Here is a 21,496-nt window from a genome sequence, read left to right on the forward strand (position 1 = left end):
GTCTCGAAATCAAGCATCTGATAGCACACAACTTCGTGTGACAAGGGTGTTTTTTCTTTAATATTATCTCGCAACTTCGGCGACCGATTGAGCTCAAATTTTTACAGCTTTGTTAATTTATGCATAATGTTGAGATACACCAACTGTGAAGAGAAGTCTTTAAAAATTACCAATAGTGTCCACTGCCTTTAACTAAAACAAAAACGAAACAAGAAACGAGAATGTCCAAAATTCCAGACACCTAGGGAGCACCATATCGACTAGTCAAACAAGAAGTATTATTCGAGGGAGTTTACAGATCACACTGAAAGCTTAATTCACACGAGAGCACTTTAGCAAGGGTCGATTGCTAAATTGAGCATGGTTGTTAAATTTTACAAAAATGTACCTCATGTGAAAGGACAACAATTTGTTTCTACTGTCCAAGTGTTCTTGCGAAATTTTGTCAAACATTGCTACAGTTTACAACCATGCTAAAATTAAGCAAGGGACCCCAGTTAAACAGAACAAAGACCAAGAACTTGGACAGTACAATTTACCGATCAGAATGATTTTAGTGATTTGTTTTCAGTCCTTTCCTGCATACAAGATACAAGGCACTTGGCATGTAAGGCAAAATCAACCAAATAAATGTGGCGGTTCAACAATATACGTGTTAAAAGCACACCACCGTATCAATTGTTTGTTAGAATTAATTTCATCATTCTCATTTCTAAGATTTTAAAGATACCAAATAAGCCTCACAGATAGATTAAATGTGATTTGTTGTCTACCTTGAAATTCAGATACACGGCATCCTATACGCAGGAGAAAATGGTTATTTAAGTGTGAAACAATATCAGGGTGATAGTAAAATAGTGAAAGTGGCCTTTGAATAAATACTTTTTATCTTATAAGAACATGCCTAAGTTTATAACCCAAGAGGGGTTGTGGCCCAAAGATTAAAAGTAACATTTAAACATGTTTTTTAAACTGGTTAAAAACTTACTTTATTTACAGAGTTAAAACAGAGACTTGGCATTTGGCATCTTGTGAATGGCAAGACTTTCAGCAGATCAAGCCAGAAATACAATCTTATTACATAAATTTCAATGCATAAAGACGGAGGACAAGTTGCATCAAACATTGTTAAGCTAGCCTCTACATTTGAAATGTTCAAAGGCACTGGACACACTTGGTTAATGTCAAAGACCAGTTTTCTCATTGGTGTATCTCAAAATAATTTATGCTTAAAATTACAAACCTGTCAAAATTTGAAATCAATTGGTCATCGAGCTTGCAAGATAATAATGAAAGAAAAAAAACACCCTTGTCGCAAAAGTTGTGGGCTCCAGATGATTGAATTCGAGACATCATTCGATAACTCAGCTGAGGTCTCGAATTCAATGCAAATATTTTAGCTAGAAATTACATCTTTCTCAAAAACTACGTTACTTTAGAGAGATCCGTTTCTCACAATGTTTTATACCATAAACAGCTCTCCATTGCTTACAATTATTTTAGGTAATTGCCATTAATGTCCAGTGCCTTTAATAAAACAGAAAAAAGGTGAATTAAAATACATTGATTAATTTCTTCAAATTAAGAATTACCCTAGCGGGACTGCGTAGAAAGTTTGATTGCGATTTTCAATCTAACCTTGTCAAGGTAAAGACACTGAACACATTTTGGTAACTGTCAAAGACCAGTCTTCTCACTTGGTGTATCTCAAAATCTTTTTTTATGCTAACAATTATTTTGAGCAATTACCAAAAGTGTCCAGTGCTTTTTAAATAAAATAATGTCTCAGCTACTCAGGACATAATAATAAGTGACAAATGCATGAAATGCCAATTTCACCATAGTTGCATACATGAGTGTTATAGACATAATATACAGATTGTTTTCGAATTTGAACAACATTAAAACACATTACTTGAAAGTGTTTATAACTTCACAAAATGTCACTACTTTACTTCGAAGTCACACCAATTTTCGAAATGATAAATAAAACTTATTTATCAAAGGCTCTTTTTGATACAATTTTTTATTACTAATAGTTCAGGATTGAATATCATACCTCCTGATTCCTCTGGGTGTCTGACCAAACTGAACTGTTGTTTCATTCATTTTATAAGAGGTTTGCTTTGATTGGCCAAGCAAGACTTCTTGTAGTGCTCCATTTGATTGGCTGGAAGGAGTACTCTCTTGAAAAGAAGTATGTGGTGCTGACTATCTAAGAAAAATAAAGAAATCCGACAGAAATATAGTAAATAATTGACTGGGTTTCTTTTGGTGTTAGCTCTTTTTCTTTTCCAAATTAAAAAAATTACCCTTGGTTGGCCTGCCTGGTATTAACTAAAAGTAATGATAAAACTAAAGTCTTGTAATGTGCACATATCCACCATGCTGGGTGTTCAAGGCGTAGTAAAAACCAAAAACAAAATTAAAGAAAACAGACACAGCAAAATTAGTCCTAATTGAAAACCTGTGGCATAAGATAAGTTTTGATTAGATTTAAATTTTGTGGTACAAAGAAAAGATCTAAGATTAAGTGGTAGAGAGTGCCAGTACGACGCTGCACTGTTCTTAGGAGAGCCAGCCCAGTGGCCTGTCTCACTCCAAAGATTCGAGGAAGAAGCTGAGATGATGGGGATGCACACATCATGGGCAAAAACCAAGATCCAGAACTGTACCAACCTCCGCCAAACACCCGCTTCAGTCAACGTTGAGGGTAACTCTGTCGAAATTACACAGAAGTTCAGGTATCTTGACTGTGACATCCATTCCTCAGGCTCATCCTCCCCCGACATTCTCCGATGTCTTAGGCTTGCCTCATCCACCTTTGGATAATGAGATTGTGTCTGGAGGTTCACGCCTCAAGCTCACAACCAAGCTGAAGGTATTTACTACCTGTGTCCTCCTCGTCCTACTCTTTGGCTCAGAAACATGGACACTCCGAGCAGACGACACAGGAAGGCTCCAAGCCTTCAGCCTAAGGTGTCAACTTCATCACTAATGCAACAATCTTGGAGACCACCGTCATTGAGGACATCCCAGAGGATACACCTTCCCATGTGACCCTTAAGCTGAATGTCGACGCACAGGGAGGATCCCGCCCCTGCCGACCTTGCGGATTTCGAGTCTCGGCATCGCAGCTGTGGCGAAGAGCATTAGAACCCATTGGTTTGGCAGCTTAACGTCGCCATAATGTATTAAGAGAATGATGATGACGATGATGATGATGATGATGTTCCAGATGCATGGCAAAGCTGAAGAAAAAGACCTGTCACTCCATGAGTGTCGAGACTTGGGTTCAATGAGGAGAAGCATGGAACATGATCAAAGACTCCATGACGGAGTGTAAACTTGAAGTAATTCAGAGATATAGTGGGGAGCCTTGCCATGTCAATTTCCCCAAGTCCACACTTTCCTGACCCGAAATTTTCTGCAAACGCTGGCAATTAAAAAAAAAAAGCTAGGATTAATCTAGACTTGTGGACAAGTCGTTAAATCGGCCCCACGCGCTGAGATAGTGCTCTCGCGAGATCACTGCTCTCGCGCGAACTGATGGCTCCCCGATTTCGACTCCTCAGCGCGTGGGGCCGATTTAACGACTTGTCCACAAGTCTAGGATTAATCTAGACTTGTGGACAAGTCCTTAAATCAGCCCCACGCGCTGAGATAGTGCTCTTGCGAGATCACTGCTCTCCACGAACTGATGGCTCCCCGATTTAACCGATTTAATGACTTGTCCACAAGTCTAGGATTAATCCCGATCTAAAGTAAGGACAAGTAACTCATCCCAACTGAGGAAGGGTTCAATGTGTCTTAACTAGTATGGTTACGGAACTTAACTCGTATAAGCCATTAGATTAATCCTAAGTTAGGAAGAGTTTGGTGAAATCAACGGCTGGTTATACTGTGGATCACTCTCTGTATAATGAACAACTAGCATTAGTTGATTGATTGATTGATTGATTGATTGATTGATTGAATGATTGATTGATTGATTGATTGATTGATTGAAGTTATTTGGTTAAAAATACAGTAAGAACATGCCAAAAAAACACACACAACAACATGAGAAAAGACAATGAAATAAGATAAACCAACACAAGATAGAAATACTGCACAATTATAACCCCCAAAAATCAACCTTACAATATCAAAGACCAACAAGGTTTTATACCAATCTTCACAAACTATTATTTTGTCTGTAGTTATTTTGTTTTTCTCTATTGTTACAAACAAGTACAGTACCATCAGCTATTGTTGTAATCCTAATGAATTATATGAATGTTTTTGATTCAATTGAAAACAATACCTTCTTTAAAAACTCTGGCAAGCGTATTGGGCAGTCTTCCCTGTACCAGTCTTTCCAAGCACGGTTCAAAGAAAGGCAAGGACCTGGAGATACAGATAAGAAGTAGGATGATAAACTAGCAACACCCCCTGAATACAAAACATTACAAGATATGTTGAAATAAAAATGAATAACGAAATAAATCACAGCAGGACTGGGCACCTATCAATGTGGTGGGTGTTGGTACTGAACAAGAAAAATAATGAGAGCAGAGAAATAAGTAAGTGAAATCCTTGTAAAGAGAAGTTCATATGCTCATTAAAGGCAGTGGACACTATTGGTAATGACTCAAAATAATTATTAGCATAACACCTTACTTGGTGACGAGTAATGGGGAGAGTTTGATAGTAAACATTGTGAGAAACAGCTCCCTCTGAAGTGACATAGTTTTCGAGTAAGAAGTAGTTTTCCATGAATTTGATTTCGAGACCTCAGATTATTTGCTAACAAGTGACGGACAATCCTGCAATCAAATGGCAAGGATCTGCTTGGGTGTTATATAATAGAAAACATTGCGAGAAACAGCTCCCTCTGAAGTGACGTAGTAGAAAGAAGTAATTTCCACAAATTTGATTTCAAGACCTCAGATTTAGAATTTGAGGTCTCGAAATCAAGCATCTGAAAGCACACAACTTCGTGTGACAAGGGTGTTTTTTATTTCATTCATATCTTGCAACTTCGACGACCAACTGAGCTCTAGTTTTCACATGTCTGTTATTTTATGCATATGTTTAGATACACCAAGTGCGAAGACTGTTCCTTGACAATTACCAATAGCGTCCACTGTCTTTAAAGCAGATAATATTCCTGCTTGATGCCCTAACACTCATAACAAGTAATTAGTCGTACCTGAACTGTTTTTCCCAATCCCATGCCATCTCCCCATATAGCACCCTCGCCCATCTTATAATGCTGGCACAAGAACTTCACTCCCTCCCTTTGGTAATCTCTCAAATATCGGTTGATAGTTACAGGAACCTACTGGGTGATCACAAAGAAAACAAATATAGGGTGATCACAAAGAAAACAAAGATAGGATGAGTTGCTTAGTGTTTTTCAATTACAAGTCATTAATGGTTTGTGAGTTTTGTCTAAAATTGCGTCTAGTTACAAGAATGCCACTTGAAATAAATAAGATGTAAGATGGAAAAACCTACATAGCACATGAAAACAATTATCATTACTAATAATTATAACAATCAAGCCTTGTCAGTCAACACATTTTTTGTGTCGCCAGACACACATGGCCTGATGGCAACTTCAAGTTATTGCCTACAATCAACTATTTTTCTACAGGATTACCCCCTTTACAGTCCATACAGATGTAGGCTTGGGTATCATCTATCTGAAGCCTGGCTGGAAGAGCAGAAAGCACTACCTCCCCAACTTTTATGAAGCAATTATGGTTACGTGTTTTGCTTAAGAACACAAGTGTAACGACCAGGACTCAAACCTACGTACACTCTACTGATCTAACGCCAGAGCTTGAATCTGCCGCTCTTAACTGCTAGGCCATTACTCGTTACAAAGTGAGGTTTTATGCTGATAATTATTTTGAGTAATTACCAATAGTGTCCATTGCCTTTAAAAGCAGTGGACACTATTGGTAATTACTCAAAATTTTTTTAGCATAAAACCTCACTTGGTATTGAGTAATGGGGAGAGGTTGATAGTATAAAACTTTGTGAGAAACGGCTCCCTCTGAAGTGACGTAGTTTTCGAGAAAGAAGTAATTTTCCACGAATTTTATTTCGAGACCTCTTAGTTTAGAATTTGAGGTTTCGAAATCAAGCATCTGAAAGCACACAACTTCGTGTGACAATGGTGTTTTTTATTTCATTCATATCTCGCAACTTAGACGACCAATTGAGCTCAAATTTTCACAGGTTTGTTATTTTATGCATATAGATGTTGAGATACAGAAGACTGGTCTTTGACAACAACCAATAGTGTCCACTGTCTTTAAATGATGCTGTTAAATATTCATCATCTCTATCTGTGTTTGTTAAAAACCTACATAACAGCTCAGTTCTTTGACTCTTTTTCAATAAGTTGTGTTGGCCTTGTCTCATCCAGTAGCCCAGAGCACTTTGGTTAAACGAACAAGGTACCAATATTTGAGTACAAGAATGTTTACTGGATAACCTGACATAGTCAGATATGGATGTCTGCCGAGGCGCATGGACACCCAACAAAGAGGCAACATAATGAGCTGAATCAAACATTGTATGTATCACCTGAAACCAAGTCGAAATGACCAGTAACGATATTCTTCGTACAAGTATCAACCGCCAGACACGCCCCCCCCCAACATTAGAGGAGCCACCTGAAACCATGTTGAAATGACCAAAATCAATATTTCCTATACGACGTATGAGCCGCCAGACAAATGTTTTGCTGCATTAGGCCCGCCAGACAAAACCCCCTCCCCGCCTCCTGGGTTAACCATCAGAGTAACCACCTGAACCATGTTGAAATGACCAAATTGGAGGAACCACCTGAAACCAAGTTGAAATGACCAGTAACACTATTCCCAATGAAAAGATCAACAGCCAGACAAATTGTCTGCTGCATTTTGCCCCCCAGACACCCCCTCCCCCCTCCCTGGGTTAAACATCTGAGGAACTACCTGCAACCATGTTGAAATGACCAACAACACTAATCTCCATACAAGTATCAACCACCAGACAAGTTTTCTGCTGCATTAAGCCCGCCAGACACACCCCCCCCCCCACATCAGAGGAGCCCCATGAAACCATGTTTAAATGACCCAAAACACTAATCTCAATACAAAGTATCCTCTGCTTTGCTGCATTAGGCCTATCATGGACAACACCCCCCCCCCCCCCCCATCGGAAGTCCCACCTGAAACCAAGTTCAAATGACCAATAACAGCATTGCCAATGAAAAGTATCAGCCACGAGACAAATTGTCTGCTTCATTTTGCGCCCAGACACCCCCCCCCCCCCTCCCTGGGTTTACCATCTGAGGAACTACCTCCAAGCAAGTTCAAATGACCAATAAAAACACTATTCTTCCAACAAGTATCAACAACCAGACAACATGTCTTCTGCATTAGGCCCGCCAGACACACCCCCCTTCCTCCCCCAACATTGGAAGAGCTATCTGAAACCATGTTGAAATGACCAATAACACTATCCCAATAAAAAGTATCAACTGCTAGACAAATTGTCCGCTGCATTTTGCCCCAAGGGACACCCACCCCCTTCCCCTTTCTGAGTCAAAACCAAGTTGAAATGACCAATAACACTTTTCTCCATACAAGCATTAACCGCCATACAAACTGTCTGTTGCTTTAGGCTGCCATACAACCCCCCCCCCCACATTGGAGGAACCACCTGATGAAACAATGTTGAAATGACCAAAAACACTATTTCCTAAACAACGTATGAGCCGCCAGACAAATGTTTTGCTGCATTAGGCCCACCAGACAAACCCCCTCCGCGGCCCCTGGGTTAACCATCAGAGTAACCACCTGAAACCATGTTGAAATGACCAAAAAAAGTATACCGAATACATAGTATCAGCCACCAACAATGTTTTGCTGTGTAAGGATGCAGACACCCCCCCCCCCAACATTGGAGTAACCACTTGAAACCAAGTACACTATTCCCAATGAAAAGATCAACAGCCGTACAAATTGTCTGCTGCATTTTGCCTGCAGACACCCTCGATCCCCTCTCCCCGTGTTTACCATCTCAGAAAGTACCTGCAACCAAGTTGAAATTACCAATAACACTATTCTTCATACAAGTATCAACCACCAGACAAGTTTTCTGCTGCATTAGGCCCGCCAGTCACACCCCCTCCCCCCCCCCAACATCAGAGGAGCCTAATAAAACCATGTTTAAATGACCCAAAACACTAATCCCAATACAAAGTAACCTCTGCTTTGTTCGATTGTTGACTTTGATGTATTTGAATCTTGTAAAAGTTACCTCACACTCAGCCACAACAGCAATCTCATCGTATCCATTCTTCTGCATGGTGTATTTTCCTCCCATTTCATCGATTCTCAATCCCAACTGCGAGACGTCTCCCTACTTCGAGCCACCTTCTCATCGAACCTGGGCGAAGAACGCTTCTTCCTACACAGGGATGTCCCTGACACCTGTTTTGTCTTGGGCTTAGGAAAATGTCTTGAAAGTTTACCTGTGTGCGTGTTGACATTGGGATGTTAACAGCTACACTGGGATCTAGCTTGTAAATTCTGTAAGAAGAAAGACAAAAATCAGTTAATTTATTTTTGCAGATTACTAGATTGTTTTAAGACTAATTCTGTCATAGCGCTGACATGAACTAGCAGTTAAACATGTATGAAGCTATTTACATGTAGTATTGTATTGGTCTGTCATGATGAATTTGGAATAATCTATGGCATGTGATTTATGCCTAGATGTATGATACTTCATGAAGGCACCAAAGGCGATTGCCTGCGTGGCCCCTGGTCATTGCCTTGGTGCCCTTGAAATGCTCCAGTACAAATTTTCAATTTCCTCCCCTTTTCCAAGGAGAAAATGCCTTGGTGCGCTTGCCCTTTCAAAAACGAAGCAATAGCATACAGGCCTGATGTATTGTATTGGTCTGTCATGATGAATTTGGAATATGGCATGGGATTTAGGCCTAGATGTATGTAAAAAGCACATCGAAAAAGAGTAAATTTACAACCATAAATCACAAAATAATATGGACACAATAAAACTCACCAAAATAACTAAACTGCACCAACAAAGTATTTAACTACTTACAAATGGTCAGATTTATCGGAAACTGAATTAGTATGCAATAAAATAATTAGTTGATTCGATTCACAGTTATCTTCTGCGCATTTTGACACATATTGTGTTGCGCTATGATGTTGTCTAGCGGATTTAAAGGCAGTGGACACTATTCGTAATTGTCAAAGACTAGCCTCCACAGTTGGTGTATCATAACATATGCATAAAATAACTAACCTGTGAAAATTTGAGCTCAATCGGTCATCGAAAGTTGCGAGATAATAATGAAAGCAAAAACACCCTTGTCACACGAAGTTGTGTGCGTTTAGACATGTTAGATGGTCGATTTCGAGACATCAAGTTCTAAATCTGAGGTCTCGAAATCAAATTCATGGAAAATTACTGCTTTCTCGAAAACTATGGCACTTCAGAGGGAGCCGTTTCTCACAATGTTTTATTCCATCAACCTATTACTCCTCACCAAGAAAAGATTTATGCTAATAATTATTTTGAGTATTTACCAATAGTGTCCAACTGCCTTTAAGGGCACTCGAGTGGCTTAAAGATGCTATATCAGATTTTTGGCCCCAAACATAAAAAAAAAGATTTTTTTTAGTGAATGGTATTTCAAAGAGTATCACCCGCTCTAAAAAAAAAGTTTAACTTTTACTTTTAATGGTCAGGAACCATGACAAAAATTTGAAACGCTTCTTATAAAACACATAAGAATTGGTTAAGTGATACAGCCGTATAAATTGTCTGCTGCATTTTGCCCGCCAGACACCCTCTATCCCCTCTCCCTGGGTTTTCCATCTGAGAAAGTACCTGCAACCAAGTTGAAATTACCAATAACACTATTCTTCATACAAGTATCAACCACCAGACAAGTTTTCTGCTGCATTAGGCCCGCCAGACACACCCCCTCCCCCCCCCACCCCCACATCAGAGGAGCCCAATAAGACCATGTTTAAATGACCCAAAAAACTAATCCCAATACAAAGTATCCTCTGCTTTGCTGCATTAGGCCTGCCATGGACAACACCCTCCCCCCCACCCCCCCCCCCCCCCCCACCATCGGAAGTACCACCTGAAACCAAGTTCAAATGACCAATAACACCATTGCCAATGAAAAATATCAGCCACGAGACAAATTGTCTGCTGCATTTTGCGCCCAGACACCCCCTTCCCCCCCCCCTCCCTGGGTTTACCATTTGAGGAACTACCTCCCAGCAAGTTGAAATGACCAATAAAAACACTATTCTTCCAACAAGTATCAACAACCAGACAACATGTCTTCTGCATTAGGCCAGCCAGACACACCCCCTCCCTCCCCCCACATCGGAGGAGCTATCTGAAACCATGTTGAAATGACCAATAACACTATCCCATTGAAAAGTATCAACTGCTAGACAAATTGTCGGCTGCATTTTGCCCCAAGGGACAACCACCCCCACCCCCACTCTGGGTCAAAACCAAGTTGAAATGACAAATAACACTTTTCTCCATACAAGCATTAACCGCCAGATAAATTGTCTGCTGCATTAGGCCCGCCAGACAACCCCCCCCCCCCTCCCTGCCCCCTGGGTTAACCATCAGAGTAGCCACCTGAAACCATGTTGAAATTACAAAAAAAAAGTATACTGAATACAGAGTATCAGCCAACAGACAATGTTTGCAGACACCCCCTCCCCCCCCCCAACATTGGAGTAACCACCTGAAACCAAGTTGAAATTACCAGTAACACTATTCCCAATGAAAAGATCAACAGCCAAACAAATTGTCTGCTGCGTTTTGCCCGCCAGACACCCTCGATCCCCTCTCCCTAGGTTTACCATCTGAGAAAGTACCTGCAACCAAGTTGAAATGACCAATAACACTATTCATCATACAATAAGTATCAACCACCAGAGACAAGTTTTCTGCTGCATTAGGCCCGCCAGACACACCCCCGTCCCCCCCCCCACATCAGATAAGCCCAATAAAACCATGTTTAAATGACCCAAAACACTAATCCCAATACAAAGTAACCTCTGTTTTGCTCGATTGTTGACTTTGATGGATTTGAATCTTGTAAAAGTTACCTCAAACTCAGCCACAACAGCATACTCATTGTATCCATTCTTCTGCATGGTGTATTTTCCTCCCATTTCGTCGATTCTCAATTCCGACTGCGAGACGTCTCCCTACTTCGAGCCACCTTCTCATCGGACCTGGGCGAAGAACGCTTCTTCCTACACAGGGATGTCCCTGACACCTGTTTTGTCTTTGGCTTAGGAAAATGTCTTGAAAGTTTACTTGTGTGCATGTTGACATTGGGATGTTAACGGCGTCACTGGGATCTAGATCATCTTTCTTCTGTAAGAAGAAAGACAGACAAAAATCAGTTAATTTATTTTTGCAGATTACTAGATTGTTTAAAGACTAATTCTGTCATAGCGCTGACATGAACTAACAGTAAAACATGTATGAAGCTATTTACATGTAGTATTGTATTGGTCTGTCATGATTAATTTGGAATAATCTATGGAAAACTATGGCACTTCAGAGGGAGCCGTTTCTCACAATGTTTTATTCCATCAACCTATTACTCGTCACCAAGAAAAGATTTATGCTAATAATTATTTTGAGTATTTACCAATAGTGTCCAACTGCCTTTAAGGGCACTCGAGTGGCTTAAAGATGCTAGGTAAGATGCTTTGCTGCATTAGGCCTGAGATGGACAACACCCCCCCCCCCCCCACCATCGGAAGTACCACCTGAAACCAAGTTCAAATGACCAATAATACCATTGCCAATGAAAAATATCAGCCACGAGACAAATTGTCTGCTGCATTTTGCGCCCAGACACCCCCTCCCCCCCCCCTCCCTGGGTTTACCATCTGAGGAACTACCTCCCAGCAAGTTGAAATGACCAATAAAAACACTATTCTTCCAACAAGTATCAACAACCAGACAACATGTCTTCTGCATTAGGCCAGCCAGACACACCCCCTCCCTCCCCCACATCGGAGGAGCTTCTGAAACCATGTTGAAATGACCAATAACACTATCCCAATGAAAAGTATCAACTGCTAGACAAATTGTCGGCTGCATTTTGCCCCAAGGGACAACCACCCCCTCCCCCTCTCTGGGTCAAAACCAAGTTGAAATGACAAATAACACTTTTCTCCATACAAGCATTAACCGCCAGATAAATTGTCTGCTGCATTAGGCCCGCCAGTAGTGACAACCCCCCCTCCCCGCCCCCTGGGTTAACCATCAGAGTAGCCACCTGAAACCATGTTGAAATTACAAAAAAAAGTATACTGAATACAGAGTATCAGCCAACAGACAATGTTTGCAGACACCCCCCCCCCCAACATTGGAGATAACCACCTGAAACCAAGTTGAAATTACCAGTAACACTATTCCCAATGAAAAGATCAACAGCCAAATAAATTGTCTGCTGCATTTTGCCCGCCAGACACCCTCGATCCCCTCTCCCTAGGTTTACCATCTGAGAAAGTACCTGCAACCAAGTTGAAATGACCAATAACACTATTCATCATACAATAAGTATCAACCACCAGAGACAAGTTTTCTGCTGCATTAGGCCCGCCAGACACACCCCCCTCCCCACCCCCACAACAGGGGAGCCCAATAAAACCATGTTTAAATGACCCAAACACTAATCCCAATACAAAGTAACCTCTGCTTTGCTCGATTGTTGACTTTGATGGATTTGAATCTTGTAAAAGTTACCTCAAACTCAGCCACAACAGCATACTCATCGTATCCATTCTTCTGCATGGTGTATTTTCCTCCCATTTCGTCGATTCTCAATCCCGACTGCGAGACGTCTCCCTACTTCGAGCCACGCTTCTTCCTACACAGGGATGTCCCTGACACCTGTTTTGTCTTTGGCTTAGGAAAATGTCTTGAAAGTTTACTTGTGTGCATGTTGACATTGGGGTGTTAACGGCGTCACTGGGATCTAGATCATCTTTCTTCTGTAAGAAGAAAGACAGACAAAAATCAGTTAATTTATTTTTGCAGATTACTAGATTGTTTAAAGACTAATTCTGTCATAGCGCTGACATGAACTAACAGTAAAACATTTATGAAGCTATTTACATGTAGTATTGTATTGGTCTGTCATGATGAATTTGGAATAATCTATGGAAAACTATGGCACTTCAGAGGGAGCCGTTTCTCACAATGTTTTATTCCATCAACCTATTACTCGTCACCAAGAAAAGATTTATGCTAATAATTATTTTGAGTATTTACCAATAGTGTCCAACTGCCTTTAAGGGCACTCGAGTGGCTTAAAGATGCTAGGTAAGATGCTTTGCTGCATTAGGCCTGAGATGGACAACACCCCCCCCCCCCACCATCGGAAGTACCACCTGAAACCAAGTTCAAATGACCAATAACACCATTGCCAATGAAAAATATCAGCCACGAGACAAATTGTCTGCTGCATTTTGTGCCCAGACACCCCCTCCCCCCCCCTGGGTTTACTATCTGAGGAACTACCTCCCAGCAAGTTGAAATGACCAATAAAAACACTATTCTTCCAACAAGTATCAACAACCAGACAACATGTCTTCTGCATTAGGCCAGCCAGACACACCCCCTCCCTCCCCCACATCGGAGGAGCTATCTGAAACCATGTTGAAATGACCAATAACACTATCCCAATGAAAAGTATCAACTGCTGGACAAATTGTCGGCGACATTTTGCTCCAAGGGACAACCACCCCCTCCCCCTCTCTGGGTCAAAACCAAGTTGAAATGACAAATAACACTTTTCTCCATACAAGCATTAACCGCCAGATAAATTGTCTGCTGCATTAGGCCCGCCAGTAGTGACAACCCCCCTCCCCGCCCCCTGGGTTAACCATCAGAGTAGCCACCTGAAACCATGTTGAAATTACAAAAGAAAGTATACTGAATACAGAGTATCAGCCACCAGACAATGTTTGCAGACACCCCCCCCCCCATTATTGGAGTAACCACCTGAAACCAAGTTCAAATTACCAGTAACACTATTCCCAATGAAAGATCAACAGCCAAACAAATTGTCTGCTGCATTTTGCCCGCCAGACACCCTCGATCCCCTCTCCCTAGGTTTACCATCTGAGAAAGTACCTGCAACCAAGTTGAAATGACCAATAACACTATTCATCATACAATAAGTATCAACCACCAGAGACAAGTTTTCTGCTGCATTAGGCCCGCCAGACACACCCCCCTCCCCACCCCCACAACAGGGGAGCCCAATAAAACCATGTTTAAATGACCCAAACACTAATCCCAATACAAAGTAACCTCTGCTTTGCTCGATTGTTGACTTTGATGGATTTGAATCTTGTAAAAGTTACCTCAAACTCAGCCACAACAGCATACTCATCGTATCCATTCTTCTGCATGGTGTATTTTCCTCCCATTTCGTCGATTCTCAACCCCGACTGCGAGACATCTCCCTACTTCGAGCCACCTTCTCATCGAACCTGGGCGAAGAACGCTTCTTCCTACACAGGGATGTCCCTGACACCTGTTTTGTCTTTGGCTTAGGAAAATGTCTTGAAAGTTTACTTGTGTGCATGTTGACATTGGGGTGTTAACGGCGTCACTGGGATCTAGATCATCTTTCTTCTGTAAGAAGAAAGACAGACAAAAATCAGTTAATTTATTTTTGCAGATTACTAGATTGTTTAAAGACTAATTCTGTCATAGCACTGGCATAAACTAACAGTAAAACATGTATGAAGCTATTTACATGTAGTATTGTATTGGTCTGTCATGATGAATTTGGAATAATCTATGGAAAACTATGGCACTTCAGAGGGAGCCGTTTCTCACAATGTTTTATTCCATCAACCTATTACTCGTCACCAAGAAAAGATTTATGCTAATAATTATTTTGAGTATTTACCAATAGTGTCCAACTGCCTTTAAGGGCACTCGAGTGGCTTAAAGATGCTAGGTAAGATGCTTTGCTGCATTAGGCCTGAGATGGACAACACCCCCCCCCCCCCCACCATCGGAAGTACCACCTGAAACCAAGTTCAAATGACCAATAACACCATTGCCAATGAAAAATATCAGCCACGAGACAAATTGTCTGCTGCATTTTGCGCCCAGACACCCCCTCCCCCCCCCTCCCTGGGTTTACCATCTGAGGAACTACCTCCCAGCAAGTTGAAATGACCAATAAAAACACTATTCTTCCAACAAGTATCAACAACCAGACAACATGTCTTCTGCATTAGGCCAGCCAGACACACCCCCTCCCTCCCCCACATCGGAGGAGCTATCTGAAACCATGTTGAAATGACCAATAACACTATCCCAATGAAAAGTATCAACTGCTAGACAAATTGTCGGCGACATTTTGCCCCAAGGGACAACCACCCCCTCCCCCTCTCTGGGTCAAAACCAAGTTGAAATGACAAATAACACTTTTCTCCATACAAGCATTAACCACCAGATAAATTGTCTGCTGCATTAGGCCCGCCAGTAGTGACAACCCCCCTCCCGCCCCCTGGGTTAACCATCAGAGTAGCCACCTGAAACCATGTTGAAATTACAAAAGAAAGTATACTGAATACAGAGTATCAGCCACCAGACAATGTTTGCAGGCACCCCCCCCCCATTATAGGAGTAACCACCTGAAACCAAGTTCAAATTACCAGTAACACTATTCCCAATGAAAAGATCAACAGCCAAACAAATTGTCTGCTGCATTTTGCCCGCCAGACACCCTCGATCCCCTCTCCCTAGGTTTACCATCTGAGAAAGTACCTGCAACCAAGTTGAAATGACCAATAACACTATTCATCATACAATAAGTATCAACCACCAGAGACAAGTTTTCTGCTGCATTAGGCCCGCCAGACACACACCCCTTCCCCCCCCCCCCACATCAGAGAAGCCCAAAATAACCACGTTTAAATGACCCAAAACACTAATCCCAATACAAAGTAACCTCTGCTTTGCTCGATTATTGACTTTGATAGATTTGAATCTTGTAAAAGTTACCTCAAACTCAGCCACAACAGCATACTCATCGTATCCATTCTTCTGCATGGTGTATTTTCCTCCCATTTCGTCGATTCTCAACCCCGACTGCGAGACGTCTCCCTACTTCGAGCCACCTTCTCATCGGACCTGGGCGAAGAACGCTTCTTCCTACACAGGGATGTCCCTGACACCTGTTTTGTCTTTGGCTTAGGAAAATGTCTTGAAAGTTTACTTGTGTGCATGTTGACATTGGGGTGTTAACGGCGTCACTGGGATCTAGATCATCTTTCTTCTGTAAGAAGAAAGACAGACAAAAATCAGTAATAATTTATTTTTGCAGATTACTAGATAGTTTAAAGACTAATTCTGTCATAGCGCTGACATGAACTAACAGTAAAACATGTATGAAGCTATTTACATGTAGTATTGTATTGGTCTGTCATGATGAATTTGGAATAATCTATGGAAAACTATGGCACTTCAGAGGGAGCCGTTTCTCACAATGTTTTATTCCATCAACCTATTACTCGTCACCAAGAAAAGATTTATGCTAATAATTATTTTGAGTAATTACCAATAGTGTCCAACTGCCTTTAAGGGCACTCGAGTGGCTTAAAGATGCTAGGTAAGATGCTTTGCTGCATTAGGCCTGAGATGGACAACACCCCCCCCCCCCCACCATCGGAAGTACCACCTGAAACCAAGTTCAAATGACCAATAACACCATTGCCAATGAAAAATATCAGCCACGAGACAAATTGTCTGCTGCATTTTGCGCCCAGACACCCCCTCCCCCCCCTCCATGGGTTTACCATCTGAGGAACTACCTCCCAGCAAGTTGAAATGACCAATAAAAACACTATTCTTCCAACAAGTATCAACAACCAGACAACATGTCTTCTGCATTAGGCCAGCCAGACACACCCCCTCCCTCCCCCACATCGGAGGAGCTATCTGAAACCATGTTGAAAAGACCAATAACACTATCCCAATGAAAAGTATCAACTGCTAGACAAATTGTCGGCGACATTTTGCCCCAAGGGACAACCACCCCCTCCCCCTCTCTGGGTCAAAACCAAGTTGAAATGACAAATAACACTTTTCTCCATACAAGCATTAACCACCAGATAAATTGTCTGCTGCATTAGGCCCGCCAGTAGTGACAACCCCCCCTCCCCGCCCCCTGGGTTAACCATCAGAGTAGCCACCTGAAACCATGTTGAAATTACAAAAGAAAGTATACTGAATACAGAGTATCAGCCACCAGACAATGTTTGCAGACACCCCCCCCCCCCATTATTGGAGTAACCACCTGAAACCAAGTTCAAATTACCAGTAACACTATTCCCAATGAAAGATCAACAGCCAAACAAATTGTCTGCTGCATTTTGCCCGCCAGACACCCTCGATCCCCTCTCCCTAGGTTTACCATCTGAGAAAGTACCTGCAACCAAGTTGAAATGACCAATAACACTATTCATCATACAATAAGTATCAACCACCAGAGACAAGTTTTCTGCTGCATTAGGCCCGCCAGACACACCCCCCTCCCCACCCCCACAACAGAGGAGCCCAATAAAACCATGTTTAAATGACCCAAACACTAATCCCAATACAAAGTAACCTCTGCTTTGCTCGATTGTTGACTTTGATGGATTTGAATCTTGTAAAAGTTACCTCAAACTCAGCCACAACAGCATACTCATCGTATCCATTCTTCTGCATGGTGTATTTTCCTCCCATTTCGTCGATTCTCAATCCCGACTGCGAGACGTCTCCCTACTACGAGCCACGCTTCTTCCTACACAGGGATGTCCCTGACACCTGTTTTGTCTTTGGCTTAGGAAAATGTCTTGAAAGTTTACTTGTGTGCATGTTGACATTGGGATGTTAACGGCGTCACTGGGATCTAGATCATCTTTCTTCTGTAAGAAGAAAGACAGACAAAAATCAGTTAATTTATTTTTGCAGATTACTAGATTGTTTAAAGACTAATTCTGTCATAGCGCTGACATGAACTAACAGTAAAACATGTATGAAGCTATTTACATGTAGTATTGTATTGGTCTGTCATGATGAATTTGGAATAATCTATGGCATGTGGTTTAGGCCTATGTATGATACTTCACGGAGGCACCAAAGGCGATTGCCTCCGTGGCCCCTGGTCATTGCCTTGGTGCCCTTGAAATGCTCCAGAACAAATTTATAATTTCCTCCCCTTTTCCGAGGAGAAAATGCCTTGGTGACCTTGCCCTTTCAAAAACGAAGCAATAGCATACAGGCCTGATGTATTGTATTGGTCTGTCATGATAAATTTGGAATATGGCATGGGATTTAGGCCTAGATGTATGTAAAAAGCACATCGAAAAAGAGTAAATTTACAACTATAAATCACAAAATAATATGGACACAATAAAACTCACCAAAATAACTAAACTGCACCAACAAAGTATTTAACTACTTACAAATGGTCAGATTTATCGGAACCTGAATTAGTATGCAATAAAATAATTAGTTGATTCGATTCACAGTTACCTTCTGCGCATTTTGACACATATTGTGTTGCGCTATGATGTTGTCTAGCGGATTTAAAGGCAGTGGACACTATTGGTAATTGTCAAAGACTAGCCTCCACAATTGGTGTATCTCAACATATGCATAAAATAACTAACCTGTGAAAATTTGAGCTCAATCGGTCATCAAAGTTGCGAGATAATAATGAAAGAAAAAACACCCTTGTCACATGAAGTTGTGTGCGTTTAGACATGTTACGTAGATGGTCGATTTCGAGGCCTCAAGTTGTAAATCTGAGGTCTCGAAATCAAATTCGTGGAAAATTACTTCTTGCTCGAGAACTATGGCACTTCAGAGGGAGCCGTTTCTCAAAATGTTTTTTACCATTAACCTCTCCCCATTACTCGTTACCAAGTAAGGTTTTATGCTAATAATTATTTTAAGTAATTACCAATAGTGTCCACTGCCTTTAAAGTCGAATTTGAAAAGTTGCAAAAGCCCATTCACCCAATTCCAGAACCTTGGGAACTTGCACTTAAGCATCACATATACTAGTTGCGATAACGTAACTCTCCTCCCGACGGCCGCCAGGCCGGAGGGTTACGAGATTCTTTTGATCGGAAACGGTTGATCTGGTCCAACACGTACAATTTCGACAGCTAGTCACCAGATTTGCTCCATTTTTACCACTTTCAAAAATCATGACACAAATTCTGAGGGTACAAACCTAATCCGCAATGTCTAGTGCAGCCTGCCATAATACTCAAAACACCATTTAGAATATATTTCGAAGAAAAATGGACAAAAACTTCCCAGATCCCAGAGCGAATTCCCAGGTTCATATTTTGAACCTGTCGCACCAAACAAATTATTTTGTTGTTGGGCTAAACCATTCTGTAAAATGGTTCCTGACCATTAAAAGTAAAAGTTAAACTTTTTTTGGTTAGAGCGGGTGATACTCTTTGAAATACCATTCACTCAAAAAAATCTATTTTTTAATGTTTGGGGCCAAAAATCTGACATAGCATCTTTAAGCCACTCAAGCGCCCTTAAAGGCAGTTGGACACTATTGGTAATTACTCAAAATAATTATTAGCATAAATCTTTCCTTGGTGACGAGTAATAGGGAGATTGTATAAAACATTGTGAGAAACGGCTCCCTCAGGTGCTCATAATAAATCCGCAAAACAACATCATCATCATTCAATCATACTCATAGTGCAACATACTGGTGTCAATCAAAATGCTCAGTCAGTAACTGTGAACCGAATTAACAAACTATTTTGTTGCCTACTAAACTCAAGTTACGCTAAATCTGACCATTTGTAAAGTGTTTAGATACATTATTGGTGCAGGCTAGATAATACTGCAGAAGTACTGTATCTGGTATTGCACAGGCCTTATGATGTACACATGTACTGTGTGCTATGCATTGGAATAGGCAAGTTGGGCAATTTCGAGTAAATAAATGAAGTACGCTTGTTTGAACACTGAAGTAAGGTACGCTACCAAAATAAATAATTTGCTTTGGTTTTCCATAACATACCTTGATAGATCTTCTTTTGCCAGAATACTTATTGTAAGCCTTACAATTATGAAAATACACACCGGCTGTGGGTCCAGTTCACGGACCAGTTTCACTCAGGATCTCCGCCGTTTCAGCAGCCGAGAAATACACCGCCAATTGGTGGCGCTACAACATCAGGGTTCGTTTTATCTTGGCGTTTTAGAAACGGCAAATGGATATAGCAGGCTTTGAGTACTTTTGGATCCTGACCTGGGAAAATGCCTACGTTTCGAAAATACCAGGGTATTTTCGTAACGTAGACATTTTCAAAGTTCAGGCTTTTAAAGCCTGCTTTTCCAAGTCCGCCATTTCGAAAATACAGGGTATTTGCGAAACGGCGGACTGGAATTAATAGGCTTTGAGAGCCTGAACTGGGAAAATGCCTACGTTTCGAAAATACTTTGGTATTTTCGAAACGTACGCATTTTCCAAGTTCAGGCTTTAAAGCCTGCTTTTCCAAGTCCGCCATTTCGAAAATACCAGAGTATTTGCGAAACGGCGGACTGGAATTAATAGGCTTTGAGAGCCTGAACTGGAAAAATGCCTACGTTTCGAAAATACTTAGGTATTTTCGAAACGTACGCATTTTCAAAGTTCAGGCTTTTAAAGCCTGCTTTTCCAAGTCCGCCATTTCGAAAATACCAGAGTATTTGCGAAACGGCGGACTGGAATTAATAGGCTTTGAGAGCCTGAACTGGGAAACCGCCTACGTTTCGAAAATACTTAGGTATTTTCGAAACGTACGCATTTTCCAAGTTCAGGCTTTAAAGCCTGCTTTTCCAAGTCCGCCATTTCGAAATACCAGAGTATTTGCGAAACGGCGGACTGGAATTAATAGGCTTTGAGAGCCTGAACTGGGAAAATGCCTACGTTTCGAAAAAACTTAGGTATTTTCGAAACGTACGCATTTTCCAAGTTCAGGCTTTAAAGCCTGCTTTTCCAAGTCCGCCATTTCGAAAATACCAGAGTATTTGCGAAACGGCGGACTGGAATTAATAGGCTTTGAGAGCCTGAACTGGGAAAATGCCTACGTTTCGAAAATACTTAGGTATTTTCGAAACGTACGCATTTTTCAAGTTCAGGCTTTAAAGCCTGTCTTTTCCAGTCGGCCGTTTCGAAAACACCTGGTATTTTCGAAACTGCGGTTTTTCTAGGCTTTCAGAGCCTGAACTGGGAAATGCCTACGTTTCGAGAATAGGTATTTTCGAAACGTAGCCATTTTCGACGTTCAGGCTTTTAAAGCCTGCTTTTTCCAGTCCACCGTTTCGAAAATACCAGAGTATTTGCGAAACGGCGGACTGGAATTAATAGGCTTTGAAAGCC

General features: G+C 41.3%; 1 long non-coding RNA gene across 6 annotated transcripts; it reads right to left on the reverse strand.

Annotated features, from left to right (window-relative positions):
- Positions 1 to 1,711: 1,711 nt before the first annotated feature.
- On the reverse strand, positions 1,712 to 20,259 carry LOC117291620. 6 transcript variants are annotated; one of them, XR_004519178.1, is made up of 10 exons: positions 20,215 to 20,259; positions 17,770 to 18,017; positions 16,111 to 16,384; positions 14,451 to 14,724; positions 12,826 to 13,073; positions 11,166 to 11,439; positions 8,305 to 8,576; positions 5,195 to 5,326; positions 4,307 to 4,389; positions 1,712 to 2,215 (listed from the first exon to the last, which is right to left on the reverse strand). It is a non-coding gene; the product is annotated as an uncharacterized LOC117291620 (long non-coding RNA). The 6 variants fall into 6 exon arrangements; XR_004519175.1 differs by having other exon boundaries at positions 1,712 to 2,211; positions 20,153 to 20,253; XR_004519174.1 differs by having other exon boundaries at positions 20,153 to 20,253.
- Positions 20,260 to 21,496: the final 1,237 nt, after the last annotated feature.

Source organism: Asterias rubens, chromosome 6, assembly GCF_902459465.1.
Source record: "Asterias rubens chromosome 6, eAstRub1.3, whole genome shotgun sequence".
NCBI lineage: Eukaryota > Metazoa > Echinodermata > Asteroidea > Forcipulatida > Asteriidae > Asterias > Asterias rubens.